Below are 19,633 nucleotides of genomic sequence, written 5' to 3'. Positions count from 1 at the left end.
CCCAGAGTTCCCTCAGATACTTTGGTGACGAGGAGGAGACCCTGCATCAACAAGAGCAGCCCAGCAGCAGAGGTGATTGCCTGGGCACTTGTGGGTGGAGGACCCTTTAAAACGCCTTCCCAGAGTTCCCTCAGAGACTTTGGTGACGAGGAGGAGACCCTGCAACAACAAGAGCAGCCCAGCAGCAGAGGTGATTGCCTGGGCACTTGTGGGTGGAGGACCCTTTAAAACGCCTTCCCAGAGTTCCCTCAGAGACTTTGGTGACCTGGAGGAGACCCTGCAGCAACAAGAGCAGCCCAGCAGCAGAGGTGATTGCCTGGGAACTTGTGGGTGGAGGACCCTTTAAAACGCCTTCCCAGAGTTCCCTCAGATACTTTGGTGACGAGGAGGAGACCCTGCAGCAAGAAGAGCAGCCCAGCAGCAGAGGTGATTGCCTGGGCACTTGTGGGTGGAGGACCCTTTAAAACGCCTTCCCAGAGTTCCCTCAGATACTTTGGTGACGAGGAGGAGACCCTGCAGCAACAAGAGCAGCCCAGCAGCAGAGGTGATTGCCTGGGCACTTGTGGGTGGAGGACCCTTTAAAACGCCTTCCCAGAGTTCCCTCAGAGACTTTGGTGACGAGGAGGAGACCCTGCATCAGCAAGAGCAGCCCAGCAGCAGAGGTGATTGCCTGGGCACTTGTGGGTGGAGGACCCTTTAAAACGCCTTCCCAGAGTTCCCTCAGAGACTTTGGTGACCTGGAGGAGACCCTGCAGCAACAAGAGCAGCCCAGCAGCAGAGGTGATTGCCTGGGCACTTGTGGGTGGAGGACCCTTTAAAACGCCTTCCCAGAGTTCCCTCAGAGACTTTGGTGACGAGGAGGAGACCCTGCATCAGCAAGAGCAGCCCAGCAGCAGAGGTGATTGCCTGGGCACTTGTGGGTGGAGGACCCTTTAAAACGCCTTCCCAGAGTTCCCTCAGAGACTTTGGTGACCTGGAGGAGACCCTGCAGCAACAAGAGCAGCCCAGCAGCAGAGGTGATTGCCTGGGCACTTGTGGGTGGAGGACCCTTTAAAACGCCTTCCCAGAGTTCCCTCAGATACTTTGGTGACGAGGAGGAGACCCTGCATCAACAAGAGCAGCCCAGCAGCAGAGGTGATTGCCTGGGCACTTGTGGGTGGAGGACCCTTTAAAACGCCTTCCCAGAGTTCCCTCAGAGACTTTGGTGACGAGGAGGAGACCCTGCAACAACAAGAGCAGCCCAGCAGCAGAGGTGATTGCCTGGGCACTTGTGGGTGGAGGACCCTTTAAAACGCCTTCCCAGAGTTCCCTCAGAGACTTTGGTGACCTGGAGGAGACCCTGCAGCAACAAGAGCAGCCCAGCAGCAGAGGTGATTGCCTGGGCACTTGTGGGTGGAGGACCCTTTAAAACGCCTTCCCAGAGTTCCCTCAGATACTTTGGTGACGAGGAGGAGACCCTGCAGCAAGAAGAGCAGCCCAGCAGCAGAGGTGATTGCCTGGGCACTTGTGGGTGGAGGACCCTTTAAAACGCCTTCCCAGAGTTCCCTCAGATACTTTGGTGACGAGGAGGAGACCCTGCAGCAACAAGAGCAGCCCAGCAGCAGAGGTGATTGCCTGGGCACTTGTGGGTGGAGGACCCTTTAAAACGCCTTCCCAGAGTTCCCTCAGAGACTTTGGTGACCTGGAGGAGACCCTGCAACAACCAGAGCAGCCCAGCAGCAGAGGTGATTGCCTGGGCACTTGTGGGTGGAGGACCCTTTAAAACGCCTTCCCAGAGTTCCCTCAGAGATTTTGGTGACGAGGAGGAGACCCTGCAGCAACAAGAGCAGCCCAGCAGCAGAGGTGATTGCCTGGGCACTTGTGGGTGGAGGACCCTATAAAACGCCTTCCCAGAGTTCCCTCAGAGACTTTGGTGACGAGGAGGAGACCCTGCAACAACAAGAGCAGCCCAGCAGCAGAGGTGATTGCCTGGGCACTTGTGGGTGGAGGACCCTTTAAAACGCCTTCCCAGAGTTCCCTCAGAGACTTTGGTGACGAGGAGGAGACCCTGCAACAACAAGAGCAGCCCAGCAGCAGAGGTGATTGCCTGGGCACTTGTGGTGGACGACCCTTTAAAACGCCTTCCCAGAGTTCCCTCAGAGACTTTGGTGACGAGGAGAAGACCCTGCATCAACAAGAGCAGCCCAGCAGCAGAGGTGATTGCCTGGGCACTTGTGGGTGGAGGACCCTTTAAAACCCCTTCCCAGAGTTCGCTCAGAGACTTTGGTGACGAGGAGGAGACCCTGCAACAACAAGAGCAGCCCAGCAGCAGAGGTGATTGCCTGGGCACTTGTGGTGGACGACCCTTTAAAACGCCTTCCCAGAGTTCCCTCAGAGACTTTGGTGACGAGGAGGAGACCCTGCAACAACAAGAGCAGCCCAGCAGCAGAGGTGATTGCCTGGGCACTTGTGGGTGGAGGACCCTTTAAAACGCCTTCCCAGAGTTCCCTCAGAGACTTTGGTGACGAGGAGGAGACCCTGCAGCAACAAGAGCAGCCCAGCAGCAGAGGTGATTGCCTGGGCACTTGTGGGTGGAGGACCCTTTAAAACGCCTTCCCAGAGTTCCCTCAGAGACTTTGGTGACGAGGAGGAGACCCTGCAGCAACAAGAGCAGCCCAGCAGCAGAGGTGATTGCCTGGGCACTTGTGTGTGGAGGACCCTTTAAAACGCCTTCCCAGAGTTCCCTCAGAGACTTTGGTGACGAGGAGAAGACCCTGCAGCAACAAGAGCAGCCCAGCAGCAGAGGTCATTGCCTGGGCACTTGTGGGTGGAGGACCCTTTAAAACGCCTTCCCAGAGTTCCCTCAGAGACTTTGGTGACGAGGAGGAGACCCTGCAGCAACAAGAGCAGCCCAGCAGCAGAGGTGATTGCCTGGGCACTTGTGGTGGACGACCCTTTAAAACGCCTTCCCAGAGTTCCCTCAGAGACTTTGGTGACGAGGAGGAGACCCTGCATCAACAAGAGCAGCCCAGCAGCAGAGGTGATTGCCTGGGCACTTGTGGGTGGAGGACCCTTTAAAACGCCTTCCCAGAGTTCCCTCAGAGACTTTGGTGACGAGGAGAAGACCCTACATCAACAAGAGCAGCCCAGCAGCAGAGGTGATTGCCTGGGCACTTGTGGGTGGAGGACCCTTTAAAACGCCTTCCCAGAGTTCCCTCAGAGATTTTGGTGACGAGGAGGAGACCCTGCAGCAACAAGAGCAGCCCAGCAGCAGAGGTGATTGCCTGGGCACTTGTGGGTGGAGGACCCTTTAAAACGCCTTCCCAGAGTTCCCTCAGAGACTTTGGTGACGAGGAGGAGTCCCTGCAGCAACAAGAGCAGCCCAGCAGCAGAGGTGATTGCCTGGGCACTTGTGGGTGGAGGACCCTTTAAAACGCCTTCCCAGAGTTCCCTTAGAGACTTTGGTGACGAGGAGGAGACCCTGCAGCAACAAGAGCAGCCCAGCAGCAGAGGTGATTGCCTGGGCACTTGTGGGTGGAGGACCCTTTAAAACGCCTTCCCAGAGTTCCCTCAGAGACTTTGGTGACGAGGAGGAGACCCTGCATCAACAAGAGCAGCCCAGCAGCAGAGGTGATTGCCTGGGCACTTGTGGGTGGAAGACCCTTTAAAACGCCTTCCCAGAGTTCCCTCAGAGATTTTGGTGACGAGGAGGAGACCCTGCAGCAACAAGAGCAGCCCAGCAGCAGAGGTGATTGCCTGGGCACTTGTGGGTGGAAGACCCTTTAAAACGCCTTCCCAGAGTTCCCTCAGAGACTTTGGTGACGAGGAGGAGACCCTGCATCAACAAGAGCAGCCCAGCAGCAGAGGTGATTGCCTGGGCACTTGTCGGTGGAGGACCCTTTAAAACGCCTTCCCAGAGTTCCCTCAGAGACTTTGGTGACCTGGAGGAGACCCTGCAGCAACAAGAGCAGGCCAGCAGCGGACGTGATTGCCTGGGCACTTGTGGGTGGAGGACCCTTTAAAACGCCTTCCCAGAGTTCCCTCAGATACTTTGGTGATGAGGAGGAGACCCTGCAGCAAGAAGAGCAGCCCAGCAGCAGAGGTGATTGCCTGGGCACTTGTGGGTGGAGGACCCTTTAAAACGCCTTCCCAGAGTTCCCTCAGAGACTTTGGTGACGAGGAGGAGACCCTGCAGCAACAAGAGCAGCCCAGCAGCAGAGGTGATTGCCTGGGCACTTGTGGGTGGAGGACCCTTTAAAACGCCTTCCCAGAGTTCCCTCAGAGACTTTGGTGACCTGGAGGAGACCCTCAGCAACAAGAGCAGCCCAGCAGCAGAGGTGATTGCCTGGGCACTTGTGGGTGGAGGACCCTTTAAAACGCCTTCCCAGAGTTCCCTCAGAGACTTTGGTGACGAGGAGGAGACCCTGCAGCAACAAGAGCAGCCCAGCAGCAGAGGTGATTGCCTGGGCACTTGTGGGTGGAGGACCCTTTAAAACGCCTTCCCAGAGTTCCCTCAGAGACTTTGGTGACGAGGAGGAGACCCTGCAGCAACAAGAGCAGCCCAGCAGCAGAGGTGATTGCCTGGGCACTTGTGGGTGGAGGACCCTTTAAAACGCCTTCCCAGAGTTCCCTCAGAGACTTTGGTGACGAGGAGAAGACCCTGCAGCAACAAGAGCAGCCCAGCAGCAGAGGTCATTGCCTGGGCACTTGTGGGTGGAGGACCCTTTAAAACGCCTTCCCAGAGTTCCCTCAGAGACTTTGGTGACGAGGAGGAGACCCTGCAGCAACAAGAGCAGCCCAGCAGCAGAGGTGATTGCCTGGGCACTTGTGGTGGACGACCCTTTAAAACGCCTTCCCAGAGTTCCCTCAGAGACTTTGGTGACGAGGAGGAGACCCTGCATCAACAAGAGCAGCCCAGCAGCAGAGGTGATTACCTGGGCACTTGTGGGTGGAGGACCCTTTAAAACGCCTTCCCAGAGTTCCCTCAGAGATTTTGGTGACGAGGAGGAGACCCTGCAGCAACAAGAGCAGCCCAGCAGCAGAGGTGATTGCCTGGGCACTTGTGGGTGGAGGACCCTTAAAACGCCTTCCCAGAGTTCCCTCAGAGACTTTGGTGACAAGGAGGAGACCCTGCAGCAACAAGAGCAGCCCAGCAGCAGAGGTGATTGCCTGGGCACTTGTGGGTGGAAGACCCTTTAAAACGCCTTCCCAGAGTTCCCTCAGAGATTTTGGTGACGAGGAGGAGACCCTGCAGCAACAAGAGCAGCCCAGCAGCAGAGGTGATTGCCTGGGCACTTGTGGGTGGAAGACCCTTTAAAACGCCTTCCCAGAGTTCCCTCAGAGACTTTGGTGACGAGGAGGAGACCCTGCATCAACAAGAGCAGCCCAGCAGCAGAGGTGATTGCCTGGGTACTTGTCGGTGGAGGACCCTTTAAAACGCCTTCCCAGAGTTCCCTCAGAGACTTTGGTGACCTGGAGGAGACCCTGCAGCAACAAGAGCAGGCCAGCAGCGGAGGTGATTGCCTGGGCACTTGTGGGTGGAGGACCCTTTAAAACGCCTTCCCAGAGTTCCCTCAGATACTTTGGTGATGAGGAGGAGACCCTGCAGCAAGAAGAGCAGCCCAGCAGCAGAGGTGATTGCCTGGGCACTTGTGGGTGGAGGACCCTTTAAAACGCCTTCCCAGAGTTCCCTCAGAGACTCTGGTGACGAGGAGGAGACCCTGCAGCAACAAGAGCAGCCCAGCAGCAGAGGTGATTGCCTGGGCACTTGTGGGTGGAGGACCCTTTAAAACGCCTTCCCAGAGTTCCCTCAGAGACTTTGGTGACCTGGAGGAGACCCTCAGCAACAAGAGCAGCCCAGCAGCAGAGGTGATTGCCTGGGCACTTGCGGGTGGAGGACCCTTTAAAACGCCTTCCCAGAGTTCCCTCAGAGACTTTGGTGACAAGGAGGAGACCCTGCAGCAACAAGAGCAGCCCAGCAGCAGAGGTGATTGCCTGGGCACTTGTGGGTGGAGGACCCTTTAAAACGCCTTCCCAGAGTTCCCTCAGAGACTTTGGTGACGAGGAGGAGACCCTGCATCAACAAGAGCAGCCCAGCAGTAGAGGTGATTGCCTGGGCACTTGTGGGTGGAGGACCCTTTAAAACGCCTTCCCAGAGTTCCCTCAGAGACTTTGGTGACCTGGAGGAGACCCTGCAGCAACAAGAGCAGCCCAGCAGCGGAGGTGATTGCCTGGGCACTTGTGGGTGGAGGACCCTTTAAAACGCCTTCCCAGAGTTCCCTCAGATATTTTGGTGACGAGGAGGAGACCCTGCAGCAAGAAGAGCAGCCCAGCAGCAGAGGTGATTGCCTGGGCACTTGTGGGTGGAGGACCCTTTAAAACGCCTTCCCAGAGTTCCCTCAGAGACTTTGGTGACGAGGAGGAGACCCTGCAGCAACAAGAGCAGCCCAGCAGCAGAGGTGATTGCCTGGGCACTTGTGGGTGGAGGACCCTTTAAAACGCCTTCCCAGAGTTCCCTCAGAGACTTTGGTGACGAGGAGGAGACCCTGCAACAACAAGAGCAGCCCAGCAGCAGAGGTGATTGCCTGGGCACTTGTGGGTGGAGGACCCTTTAAAACGCCTTCCCAGAGTTCCCTCAGAGACTTTGGTGACCTGGAGGAGACCCTGCAGCAACAAGAGCAGCCCAGCAGCAGAGGTGATTGCCTGGGCACTTGTGGGTGGAGGACCCTTTAAAACACCTTCCCAGAGTTCCCTCAGAGACTTTGGTGACGAGGAGGAGACCCTGCAGCAACAAGAGCAGCCCAGCAGCAGAGGTGATTGCCTGGGCACTTGTGGGTGGAGGACCCTTTAAAACGCCTTCCCAGAGTTCCCTCAGAGACTTTGGTGACGAGGAGAAGACCCTACATCAACAAGAGCAGCCCAGCAGCAGAGGTGATTGCCTGGGCACTTGTGGGTGGAGGACCCTTTAAAACGCCTTCCCAGAGTTCCCTCAGAGATTTTGGTGACGAGGAGGAGACCCTGCAGCAACAAGAGCAGCCCAGCAGCAGAGGTGATTGCCTGGGCACTTGTGGGTGGAGGACCCTTTAAAACGCCTTCCCAGAGTTCCCTCAGAGACTTTGGTGACGAGGAGGAGACCCTGCAGCAACAAGAGCAGCCCAGCAGCAGAGGTGATTGCCTGGGCACTTGTGGGTGGAAGACCCTTTAAAACGCCTTCCCAGAGTTCCCTCAGAGATTTTGGTGACGAGGAGGAGACCCTGCAGCAACAAGAGCAGCCCAGCAGCAGAGGTGATTGCCTGGGCACTTGTGGGTGGAAGACCCTTTAAAACGCCTTCCCAGAGTTCCCTCAGAGACTTTGGTGACGAGGAGGAGACCCTGCAACAACAAGAGCAGCCCAGCAGCAGAGGTGATTGCCTGGGCACTTGTGGGTGGAGGACCCTTTAAAACGCCTTCCCAGAGTTCCCTCAGAGACTTTGGTGACCTGGAGGAGACCCTGCAGCAACAAGAGCAGCCCAGCAGCAGAGGTGATTGCCTGGGCACTTGTGGGTGGAGGACCCTTTAAAACACCTTCCCAGAGTTCCCTCAGAGACTTTGGTGACGAGGAGGAGACCCTGCAGCAACAAGAGCAGCCCAGCAGCAGAGGTGATTGCCTGGGCACTTGTGGGTGGAGGACCCTTTAAAACGCCTTCCCAGAGTTCCCTCAGAGACTTTGGTGACCTGGAGGAGACCCTGCAGCAACAAGAGCAGGCCAGCAGCGGAGGTGATTGCCTGGGCACTTGTGGGTGGAGGACCCTTTAAAACGCCTTCCCAGAGTTCCCTCAGATACTTTGGTGATGAGGAGGAGACCCTGCAGCAAGAAGAGCAGCCCAGCAGCAGAGGTGATTGCCTGGGCACTTGTGGGTGGAGGACCCTTTAAAACGCCTTCCCAGAGTTCCCTCAGAGACTCTGGTGACGAGGAGGAGACCCTGCAGCAACAAGAGCAGCCCAGCAGCAGAGGTGATTGCCTGGGCACTTGTGGGTGGAGGACCCTTTAAAACGCCTTCCCAGAGTTCCCTCAGAGACTTTGGTGACCTGGAGGAGACCCTCAGCAACAAGAGCAGCCCAGCAGCAGAGGTGATTGCCTGGGCACTTGCGGGTGGAGGACCCTTTAAAACGCCTTCCCAGAGTTCCCTCAGAGACTTTGGTGACAAGGAGGAGACCCTGCAGCAACAAGAGCAGCCCAGCAGCAGAGGTGATTGCCTGGGCACTTGTGGGTGGAGGACCCTTTAAAACGCCTTCCCAGAGTTCCCTCAGAGACTTTGGTGACGAGGAGGAGACCCTGCATCAACAAGAGCAGCCCAGCAGCAGAGGTGATTTCCTGGGCACTTGTGGGTGGAGGACCCTTTAAAACGCCTTCCCAGAGTTCCCTCAGAGACTTTGGTGACCTGGAGGAGACCCTGCAGCAACAAGAGCAGCCCAGCAGCGGAGGTGATTGCCTGGGCACTTGTGGGTGGAGGACCCTTTAAAACGCCTTCCCAGAGTTCCCTCAGATATTTTGGTGACGAGGAGGAGACCCTGCAGCAAGAAGAGCAGCCCAGCAGCAGAGGTGATTGCCTGGGCACTTGTGGGTGGAGGACCCTTTAAAACACCTTCCCAGAGTTCCCTCAGAGACTTTGGTGACGAGGAGGAGACCCTGCAGCAACAAGAGCAGCCCAGCAGCAGAGGTCATTGCCTGGGCACTTGTGGGTGGAGGACCCTTTAAAACGCCTTCCCAGAGTTCCCTCAGAGACTTTGGTGACGAGGAGGAGACCCTGCAGCAACAAGAGCAGCCCAGCAGCAGAGGTGATTGCCTGGGCACTTGTGGGTGGAGGACCCTTTAAAACGCCTTCCCAGAGTTCCCTCAGAGACTTTGGTGACGAGGAGGAGACCCTGCAGCAACAAGAGCAGCCCAGCAGCAGAGGTGATTGCCTGGGCACTTGTGGGTGGAGGACCCTTTAAAACGCCTTCCCAGAGTTCCCTCAGAGACTTTGGTGACCTGGAGGAGACCCTGCAACAACAAGAGCAGCCCAGCAGCAGAGGTGATTGCCTGGGCACTTGTGGGTGGAGGACCCTTTAAAACGCCTTCCCAGAGTTCCCTCAGAGCCTTTGGTGACGAGGAGAAGACCCTGCATCAACAAGAGCAGCCCAGCAGCAGAGGTGATTGCCTGGGCACTTGTGGGTGGAGGACCCTTTAAAACGCCTTCCCAGAGTTCCCTCAGAGACTTTGGTGACGAGGAGGAGACCCTGCAGCAAGAAGAGCAGCCCAGCAGCAGAGGTGATTGCCTGGGAACTTGTGGGTGGAGGACCCTTTAAAACGCCTTCCCAGAGTTCCCTCAGAGACTTTGGTGACGAGGAGGAGACCCTGCAGCAACAAGAGCAGCCCAGCAGCAGAGGTGATTGCCTGGGCACTTGTGGGTGGAGGACCCTTTAAAACACCTTCCCAGAGTTCCCTCAGAGACTTTGGTGACGAGGAGGAGACCCTGCAGCAACAAGAGCAGCCCAGCAGCAGAGGTGATTGCCTGGGCACTTGTGGGTGGAGGACCCTTTAAAACGCCTTCCCAGAGTTCCCTCAGAGACTTTGGTGACGAGGAGGAGACCCTGCAGCAACAAGAGCAGCCCAGCAGCAGAGGTGATTGCCTGGGCACTTGTGGGTGGAAGACCCTTTAAAACGCCTTCCCAGAGTTCCCTCAGAGATTTTGGTGACGAGGAGGAGACCCTGCAGCAACAAGAGCAGCCCAGCAGCAGAGGTGATTGCCTGGGCACTTGTGGGTGGAAGACCCTTTAAAACGCCTTCCCAGAGTTCCCTCAGAGACTTTGGTGACGAGGAGGAGACCCTGCAACAACAAGAGCAGCCCAGCAGCAGAGGTGATTGCCTGGGCACTTGTGGGTGGAGGACCCTTTAAAACGCCTTCCCAGAGTTCCCTCAGAGACTTTGGTGACCTGGAGGAGACCCTGCAGCAACAAGAGCAGCCCAGCAGCAGAGGTGATTGCCTGGGCACTTGTGGGTGGAGGACCCTTTAAAACACCTTCCCAGAGTTCCCTCAGAGACTTTGGTGACGAGGAGGAGACCCTGCAGCAACAAGAGCAGCCCAGCAGCAGAGGTGATTGCCTGGGCACTTGTGGGTGGAGGACCCTTTAAAACGCCTTCCCAGAGTTCCCTCAGAGACTTTGGTGACGAGGAGAAGACCCTACATCAACAAGAGCAGCCCAGCAGCAGAGGTGATTGCCTGGGCACTTGTGGGTGGAGGACCCTTTAAAACGCCTTCCCAGAGTTCCCTCAGAGATTTTGGTGACGAGGAGGAGACCCTGCAGCAACAAGAGCAGCCCAGCAGCAGAGGTGATTGCCTGGGCACTTGTGGGTGGAGGACCCTTTAAAACGCCTTCCCAGAGTTCCCTCAGAGACTTTGGTGACGAGGAGGAGACCCTGCAGCAACAAGAGCAGCCCAGCAGCAGAGGTGATTGCCTGGGCACTTGTGGGTGGAAGACCCTTTAAAACGCCTTCCCAAAGTTCCCTCAGAGATTTTGGTGACGAGGAGGAGACCCTGCAGCAACAAGAGCAGCCCAGCAGCAGAGGTGATTGCCTGGGCACTTGTGGGTGGAAGACCCTTTAAAACGCCTTCCCAGAGTTCCCTCAGAGACTTTGGTGACGAGGAGGAGACCCTGCATCAACAAGAGCAGCCCAGCAGCAGAGGTGATTGCCTGGGTACTTGTCGGTGGAGGACCCTTTAAAACGCCTTCCCAGAGTTCCCTCAGAGACTTTGGTGACCTGGAGGAGACCCTGCAGCAACAAGAGCAGGCCAGCAGCGGAGGTGATTGCCTGGGCACTTGTGGGTGGAGGACCCTTTAAAACGCCTTCCCAGAGTTCCCTCAGATACTTTGGTGATGAGGAGGAGACCCTGCAGCAAGAAGAGCAGCCCAGCAGCAGAGGTGATTGCCTGGGCACTTGTGGGTGGAGGACCCTTTAAAACGCCTTCCCAGAGTTCCCTCAGAGACTCTGGTGACGAGGAGGAGACCCTGCAGCAACAAGAGCAGCCCAGCAGCAGAGGTGATTGCCTGGGCACTTGTGGGTGGAGGACCCTTTAAAACGCCTTCCCAGAGTTCCCTCAGAGACTTTGGTGACCTGGAGGAGACCCTCAGCAACAAGAGCAGCCCAGCAGCAGAGGTGATTGCCTGGGCACTTGCGGGTGGAGGACCCTTTAAAACGCCTTCCCAGAGTTCCCTCAGAGACTTTGGTGACAAGGAGGAGACCCTGCAGCAACAAGAGCAGCCCAGCAGCAGAGGTGATTGCCTGGGCACTTGTGGGTGGAGGACCCTTTAAAACGCCTTCCCAGAGTTCCCTCAGAGACTTTGGTGACGAGGAGGAGACCCTGCATCAACAAGAGCAGCCCAGCAGCAGAGGTGATTTCCTGGGCACTTGTGGGTGGAGGACCCTTTAAAACGCCTTCCCAGAGTTCCCTCAGAGACTTTGGTGACCTGGAGGAGACCCTGCAGCAACAAGAGCAGCCCAGCAGCGGAGGTGATTGCCTGGGCACTTGTGGGTGGAGGACCCTTTAAAACGCCTTCCCAGAGTTCCCTCAGATATTTTGGTGACGAGGAGGAGACCCTGCAGCAAGAAGAGCAGCCCAGCAGCAGAGGTGATTGCCTGGGCACTTGTGGGTGGAGGACCCTTTAAAACACCTTCCCAGAGTTCCCTCAGAGACTTTGGTGACGAGGAGGAGACCCTGCAGCAACAAGAGCAGCCCAGCAGCAGAGGTCATTGCCTGGGCACTTGTGGGTGGAGGACCCTTTAAAACGCCTTCCCAGAGTTCCCTCAGAGACTTTGGTGACGAGGAGGAGACCCTGCAGCAACAAGAGCAGCCCAGCAGCAGAGGTGATTGCCTGGGCACTTGTGGGTGGAGGACCCTTTAAAACGCCTTCCCAGAGTTCCCTCAGAGACTTTGGTGACGAGGAGGAGACCCTGCAGCAACAAGAGCAGCCCAGCAGCAGAGGTGATTGCCTGGGCACTTGTGGGTGGAGGACCCTTTAAAACGCCTTCCCAGAGTTCCCTCAGAGACTTTGGTGACCTGGAGGAGACCCTGCAACAACAAGAGCAGCCCAGCAGCAGAGGTGATTGCCTGGGCACTTGTGGGTGGAGGACCCTTTAAAACGCCTTCCCAGAGTTCCCTCAGAGCCTTTGGTGACGAGGAGAAGACCCTGCATCAACAAGAGCAGCCCAGCAGCAGAGGTGATTGCCTGGGCACTTGTGGGTGGAGGACCCTTTAAAACGCCTTCCCAGAGTTCCCTCAGAGACTTTGGTGACGAGGAGGAGACCCTGCAGCAAGAAGAGCAGCCCAGCAGCAGAGGTGATTGCCTGGGAACTTGTGGGTGGAGGACCCTTTAAAACGCCTTCCCAGAGTTCCCTCAGAGACTTTGGTGACGAGGAGGAGACCCTGCAGCAACAAGAGCAGCCCAGCAGCAGAGGTGATTGCCTGGGCACTTGTGGGTGGAGGACCCTTTAAAACGCCTTCCCAGAGTTCCCTCAGAGACTTTGGTGACGAGGAGGAGACCCTGCAGCAACAAGAGCAGCCCAGCAGCAGAGGTGATTGCCTGGGCACTTGTGGGTGGAGGACCCTTTAAAACGCCTTCCCAGAGTTCCCTCAGAGATTTTGGTGACGAGGAGGAGACCCTGCAGCAACAAGAGCAGCCCAGCAGCAGAGGTGATTGCCTGGGCACTTGTGGGTGGAGGACCCTTTAAAACGCCTTCCCAGAGTTCCCTCAGAGACTTTGGTGACGAGGAGAAGACCCTGCATCAACAAGAGCAGCCCAGCAGCAGAGGTGATTGCCTGGGCACTTGTGGGTGGAGGACCCTTTAAAACGCCTTCCCAGAGTTCTGTCAGAGACTTTGGTGACGAGGAGGAGACCCTGCAACAACAAGAGCAGCCCAGCAGCAGAGGTGATTGCCTGGGCACTTGTGGTGGACGACCCTTTAAAACGCCTTCCCAGAGTTCCCTCAGAGACTTTGGTGACGAGGAGGAGACCCTGCAGCAACAAGAGCAGCCCAGCAGCAGAGGTGATTGCCTGGGCACTTGTGGGTGGAGGACCCTTTAAAACGCCTTCCCAGAGTTCCCTCAAAGACTTTGGTGACGAGGAGGAGACCCTGCAGCAACAAGAGCAGCCCAGCAGCAGAGGTGATTGCCTAGGCACTTGTGGTGGACGACCCTTTAAAACGCCTTCCCAGAGTTCCCTCAGAGACTTTGGTGACGAGGAGGAGACCCTGCATCAACAAGAGCAGCCCAGCAGCAGAGGTGATTGCCTGGGCACTTGTGGGTGGAGGACCCTTTAAAACGCCTTCCCAGAGTTCCTTCAGAGACTTTGGTGACGAGGAGGAGACCCTGCAACAACAAGAGCAGCCCAACAGCAGAGGTGATTGCCTGGGCACTTGTGGTGGACCACCCTTTAAAACGCCTTCCCAGAGTTCCCTCAGAGACTTTGGTGACGAGGAGGAGACCCTGCAGCAACAAGAGCAGCCCAGCAGCAGAAGGGATTGCCTGGGCACTTGTGGGTGGAGGACCCTTTAAAACGCCTTCCCAGAGTTCCCTCAGAGACTTTGGTGACGAGGAGGAGACCCTGCAGCAACAAGAGCAGCCCAGCAGCAGACGTGATTGCCTGGGCACTTGTGGTGGACGACCCTTTAAAACGCCTTCCCAGAGTTCCCTCAGAGACTTTGGTGACGAGGAGGAGACCCTGCATCAACAAGAGCAGCCCAGCAGCAGAGGTGATTGCCTGGGCACTTGTGGGTGGAGGACCCTTTAAAACGCCTTCCCAGAGTTCCCTCAGAGACTTTGGTGACGAGGAGAAGACCCTACATCAACAAGAGCAGCCCAGCAGCAGAGGTGATTGCCTGGGCACTTGTGGGTGGAGGACCCTTTAAAATGCCTTCCCAGAGTTACCTCAGAGACTTTGGTGACCTGGAGGAGACCCTCAGCAACAAGAGCAGCCCAGCAGCAGAGGTGATTGCCTGGGCACCTGCGGGTGGAGGACCCTTTAAAACGCCTTCCCAGAGTTCCCTCAGAGACTTTGGTGACGAGGAGGAGACCCTGCAGCAACAAGAGCAGCCCAGCAGCAGAGGTGATTGCCTGGGCACTTGTGGGTGGAAGACCCTTTAAAACGCCTTCCCAGAGTTCCCTCAGAGACTTTGGTGACGAGGAGGAGACCCTGCATCAACAAGAGCAGCCCAGCAGCAGAGGTGATTGCCTGGGTACTTGTCGGTGGAGGACCCTTTAAAACGCCTTCCCAGAGTTCCCTCAGAGACTTTGGTGACCTGGAGGAGACCCTGCAGCAACAAGAGCAGGCCAGCAGCGGAGGTGATTGCCTGGGCACTTGTGGGTGGAGGACCCTTTAAAACGCCTTCCCAGAGTTCCCTCAGATACTTTGGTGATGAGGAGGAGACCCTGCAGCAAGAAGAGCAGCCCAGCAGCAGAGGTGATTGCCTGGGCACTTGTGGGTGGAGGACCCTTTAAAACGCCTTCCCAGAGTTCCCTCAGAGACTCTGGTGACGAGGAGGAGACCCTGCAGCAACAAGAGCAGCCCAGCAGCAGAGGTGATTGCCTGGGCACTTGTGGGTGGAGGACCCTTTAAAACGCCTTCCCAGAGTTCCCTCAGAGACTTTGGTGACCTGGAGGAGACCCTCAGCAACAAGAGCAGCCCAGCAGCAGAGGTGATTGCCTGGGCACTTGCGGGTGGAGGACCCTTTAAAACGCCTTCCCAGAGTTCCCTCAGAGACTTTGGTGACAAGGAGGAGACCCTGCAGCAACAAGAGCAGCCCAGCAGCAGAGGTGATTGCCTGGGCACTTGTGGGTGGAGGACCCTTTAAAACGCCTTCCCAGAGTTCCCTCAGAGACTTTGGTGACGAGGAGGAGACCCTGCATCAACAAGAGCAGCCCAGCAGCAGAGGTGATTTCCTGGGCACTTGTGGGTGGAGGACCCTTTAAAACGCCTTCCCAGAGTTCCCTCAGAGACTTTGGTGACCTGGAGGAGACCCTGCAGCAACAAGAGCAGCCCAGCAGCGGAGGTGATTGCCTGGGCACTTGTGGGTGGAGGACCCTTTAAAACGCCTTCCCAGAGTTCCCTCAGATATTTTGGTGACGAGGAGGAGACCCTGCAGCAAGAAGAGCAGCCCAGCAGCAGAGGTGATTGCCTGGGCACTTGTGGGTGGAGGACCCTTTAAAACACCTTCCTAGAGTTCCCTCAGAGACTTTGGTGACGAGGAGGAGACCCTGCAGCAACAAGAGCAGCCCAGCAGCAGAGGTCATTGCCTGGGCACTTGTGGGTGGAGGACCCTTTAAAACGCCTTCCCAGAGTTCCCTCAGAGACTTTGGTGACGAGGAGGAGACCCTGCAGCAACAAGAGCAGCCCAGCAGCAGAGGTGATTGCCTGGGCACTTGTGGGTGGAGGACCCTTTAAAACGCCTTCCCAGAGTTCCCTCAGAGACTTTGGTGACGAGGAGGAGACCCTGCAGCAACAAGAGCAGCCCAGCAGCAGAGGTGATTGCCTGGGCACTTGTGGGTGGAGGACCCTTTAAAACGCCTTCCCAGAGTTCCCTCAGAGACTTTGGTGACCTGGAGGAGACCCTGCAACAACAAGAGCAGCCCAGCAGCAGAGGTGATTGCCTGGGCACTTGTGGGTGGAGGACCCTTTAAAACGCCTTCCCAGAGTTCCCTCAGAGCCTTTGGTGACGAGGAGAAGACCCTGCATCAACAAGAGCAGCCCAGCAGCAGAGGTGATTGCCTGGGCACTTGTGGGTGGAGGACCCTTTAAAACGCCTTCCCAGAGTTCCCTCAGAGACTTTGGTGACGAGGAGGAGACCCTGCAGCAAGAAGAGCAGCCCAGCAGCAGAGGTCATTGCCTGGGAACTTGTGGGTGGAGGACCCTTTAAAACGCCTTCCCAGAGTTCCCTCAGAGACTTTGGTGACGAGGAGGAGACCCTGCAGCAACAAGAGCAGCCCAGCAGCAGAGGTGATTGCCTGGGCACTTGTGGGTGGAGGACCCTTTAAAACGCCTTCCCAGAGTTCCCTCAGAGACTTTGGTGACGAGGAGGAGACCCTGCAGCAACAAGAGCAGCCCAGCAGCAGAGGTGATTGCCTGGGCACTTGTGGGTGGAGGACCCTTTAAAACGCCTTCCCAGAGTTCCCTCAGAGATTTTGGTGACGAGGAGGAGACCCTGCAGCAACAAGAGCAGCCCAGCAGCAGAGGTGATTGCCTGGGCACTTGTGGGTGGAGGACCCTTTAAAACGCCTTCCCAGAGTTCCCTCAGAGACTTTGGTGACGAGGAGAAGACCCTGCATCAACAAGAGCAGCCCAGCAGCAGAGGTGATTGCCTGGGCACTTGTGGGTGGAGGACCCTTTAAAACGCCTTCCCAGAGTTCTGTCAGGGACTTTGGTGACGAGGAGGAGACCCTGCAACAACAAGAGCAGCCCAGCAGCAGAGGTGATTGCCTGGGCACTTGTGGTGGACGACCCTTTAAAACGCCTTCCCAGAGTTCCCTCAGAGACTTTGGTGACGAGGAGGAGACCCTGCAGCAACAAGAGCAGCCCAGCAGCAGAGGTGATTGCCTGGGCACTTGTGGGTGGAGGACCCTTTAAAACGCCTTCCCAGAGTTCCCTCAAAGACTTTGGTGACGAGGAGGAGACCCTGCAGCAACAAGAGCAGCCCAGCAGCAGAGGTGATTGCCTAGGCACTTGTGGTGGACGACCCTTTAAAACGCCTTCCCAGAGTTCCCTCAGAGACTTTGGTGACGAGGAGGAGACCCTGCATCAACAAGAGCAGCCCAGCAGCAGAGGTGATTGCCTGGGCACTTGTGGGTGGAGGACCCTTTAAAACGCCTTCCCAGAGTTCCTTCAGAGACTTTGGTGACGAGGAGGAGACCCTGCAACAACAAGAGCAGCCCAACAGCAGAGGTGATTGCCTGGGCACTTGTGGTGGACCACCCTTTAAAACGCCTTCCCAGAGTTCCCTCAGAGACTTTGGTGACGAGGAGGAGACCCTGCAGCAACAAGAGCAGCCCAGCAGCAGAGGTGATTGCCTGGGCACTTGTGGGTGGAGGACCCTTTAAAACGCCTTCCCAGAGTTCCCTCAGAGACTTTGGTGACGAGGAGGAGACCCTGCAGCAACAAGAGCAGCCCAGCAGCAGAGGTGATTGCCTGGGCACTTGTGGGTGGAGGACCCTTTAAAACGCCTTCCCAGAGTTCCCTCAGAGATTTTGGTGACGAGGAGGAGACCCTGCAGCAACAAGAGCAGCCCAGCAGCAGAGGTGATTGCCTGGGCACTTGTGGGTGGAGGACCCTTTAAAACGCCTTCCCAGAGTTCCCTCAGAGACTTTGGTGACGAGGAGAAGACCCTGCATCAACAAGAGCAGCCCAGCAGCAGAGGTGATTGCCTGGGCACTTGTGGGTGGAGGACCCTTTAAAACGCCTTCCCAGAGTTCTGTCAGGGACTTTGGTGACGAGGAGGAGACCCTGCAACAACAAGAGCAGCCCAGCAGCAGAGGTGATTGCCTGGGCACTTGTGGTGGACGACCCTTTAAAACGCCTTCCCAGAGTTCCCTCAGAGACTTTGGTGACGAGGAGGAGACCCTGCAGCAACAAGAGCAGCCCAGCAGCAGAGGTGATTGCCTGGGCACTTGTGGGTGGAGGACCCTTTAAAACGCCTTCCCAGAGTTCCCTCAAAGACTTTGGTGACGAGGAGGAGACCCTGCAGCAACAAGAGCAGCCCAGCAGCAGAGGTGATTGCCTAGGCACTTGTGGTGGACGACCCTTTAAAACGCCTTCCCAGAGTTCCCTCAGAGACTTTGGTGACGAGGAGGAGACCCTGCATCAACAAGAGCAGCCCAGCAGCAGAGGTGATTGCCTGGGCACTTGTGGGTGGAGGACCCTTTAAAACGCCTTCCCAGAGTTCCTTCAGAGACTTTGGTGACGAGGAGGAGACCCTGCAACAACAAGAGCAGCCCAACAGCAGAGGTGATTGCCTGGGCACTTGTGGTGGACCACCCTTTAAAACGCCTTCCCAGAGTTCCCTCAGAGACTTTGGTGACGAGGAGGAGACCCTGCAGCAACAAGAGCAGCCCAGCAGCAGAAGGGATTGCCTGGGCACTTGTGGGTGGAGGACCCTTTAAAACGCCTTCCCAGAGTTCCCTCAGAGACTTTGGTGACGAGGAGGAGACCCTGCAGCAACAAGAGCAGCCCAGCAGCAGACGTGATTGCCTGGGCACTTGTGGTGGACGACCCTTTAAAACGCCTTCCCAGCGTTCCCTCAGAGACTTTGGTGACGAGGAGGAGACCCTGCATCAACAAGAGCAGCCCAGCAGCAGAGGTGATTGCCTGGGCACTTGTGGGTGGAGGACCCTTTAAAACGCCTTCCCAGAGTTCCCTCAGAGACTTTGGTGACGAGGAGAAGACCCTACATCAACAAGAGCAGCCCAGCAGCAGAGGTGATTGCCTGGGCACTTGTGGGTGGAGGACCCTTTAAAATGCCTTCCCAGAGTTACCTCAGAGACTTTGGTGACCTGGAGGAGACCCTCAGCAACAAGAGCAGCCCAGCAGCAGAGGTGATTGCCTGGGCACCTGCGGGTGGAGGACCCTTTAAAACGCCTTCCCAGAGTTCCCTCAGAGACTTTGGTGACGAGGAGGAGACCCTGCAGCAACAAGAGCAGCCCAGCAGCAGAGGTGATTGCCTGGGCACTTGTGGGTGGAGGACCCTTTAAAACGCCTTCCCAGAGTTCCCTCAGAGACTTTGGTGACGAGGAGGAGACCCTGCAGCAACAAGAGCAGCCCAGCAGCAGAGGTGATTGCCTGGGCACTTGTGGGTGGAGGACCCTTTAAAACGCCTTCCCAGAGTTCCCTCAGAGACTTTGGTGACGAGGAGGAGACCCTGCAGCAACAAGAGCAGCCCAGCAGCAGAGGTGATTGCCTGGGCACTTGTGGGTGGAGGACCCTTTAAAACGCCTTCCCAGAGTTCCCTCAGAGACTTTGGTGACCTGGAGGAGACCCTGCAACAACAAGAGCAGCCCAGCAGCAGAGGTGATTGCCTGGGCACTTGTGGGTGGAGGACCCTTTAAAACGCCTTCCCAGAGTTCCCTCAGAGACTTTGGTGACGAGGAGAAGACCCTGCATCAACAAGAGCAGCCCAGCAGCAGAGGTGATTGCCTGGGCACTTGTGGGTGGAGGACCCTTTAAAACGCCTTCCCAGAGTTCCCTCAGAGACTTTGGTGACGAGGAGGAGACCCTGCAGCAACAAGAGCAGCCCAGCAGCAGAGGTGATTGCCTGGGCACTTGTGGGTGGAGGACCCTTTAAAACGCCTTCCCAGAGTTCCCTCAGAGACTTTGGTGACGAGGAGGAGACCCTGCAGCAACAAGAGCAGCCCAGCAGCAGAGGTGATTGCCTGGGCACTTGTGGGTGGAGGACCCTTTAAAACGCCTTCCCAGAGTTCCCTCAGAGACTTTGGTGACGAGGAGGAGAACCTGCAGCAACAAGAGCAGCCCAGCAGCAGAGGTGATTGCCTGGGCACTTGTGGGTGGAGGACCCTTTAAAACGCCTTCCCAGAGTTCCCTCAGAGATTTTGGTGACGAGGAGGAGACCCTGCAGCAACAAGAGCAGCCCAGCAGC

The 19,633-nt window shown here is 56.9% G+C and overlaps 1 protein-coding gene across 1 annotated transcript in view; it reads right to left on the bottom strand.

Moving 5' to 3' along the window:
* The window catches only part of LOC149284505 (seizure 6-like protein), a 172,946-nt gene that overhangs the window by 80,289 nt on the left and 73,024 nt on the right, over positions 1-19,633 (bottom strand). The gene's annotated exons all lie outside the window — the stretch shown is intronic.

This window comes from Sceloporus occidentalis, unplaced genomic scaffold (assembly GCF_023333645.1).
Source record: "Sceloporus occidentalis isolate IW3139 unplaced genomic scaffold, rSceOcc1.0.p SCAF_91, whole genome shotgun sequence".
Classification (NCBI taxonomy): domain Eukaryota; kingdom Metazoa; phylum Chordata; class Lepidosauria; order Squamata; family Phrynosomatidae; genus Sceloporus; species Sceloporus occidentalis.
This window is presented reverse-complemented; position numbering and strand designations above follow the sequence as displayed.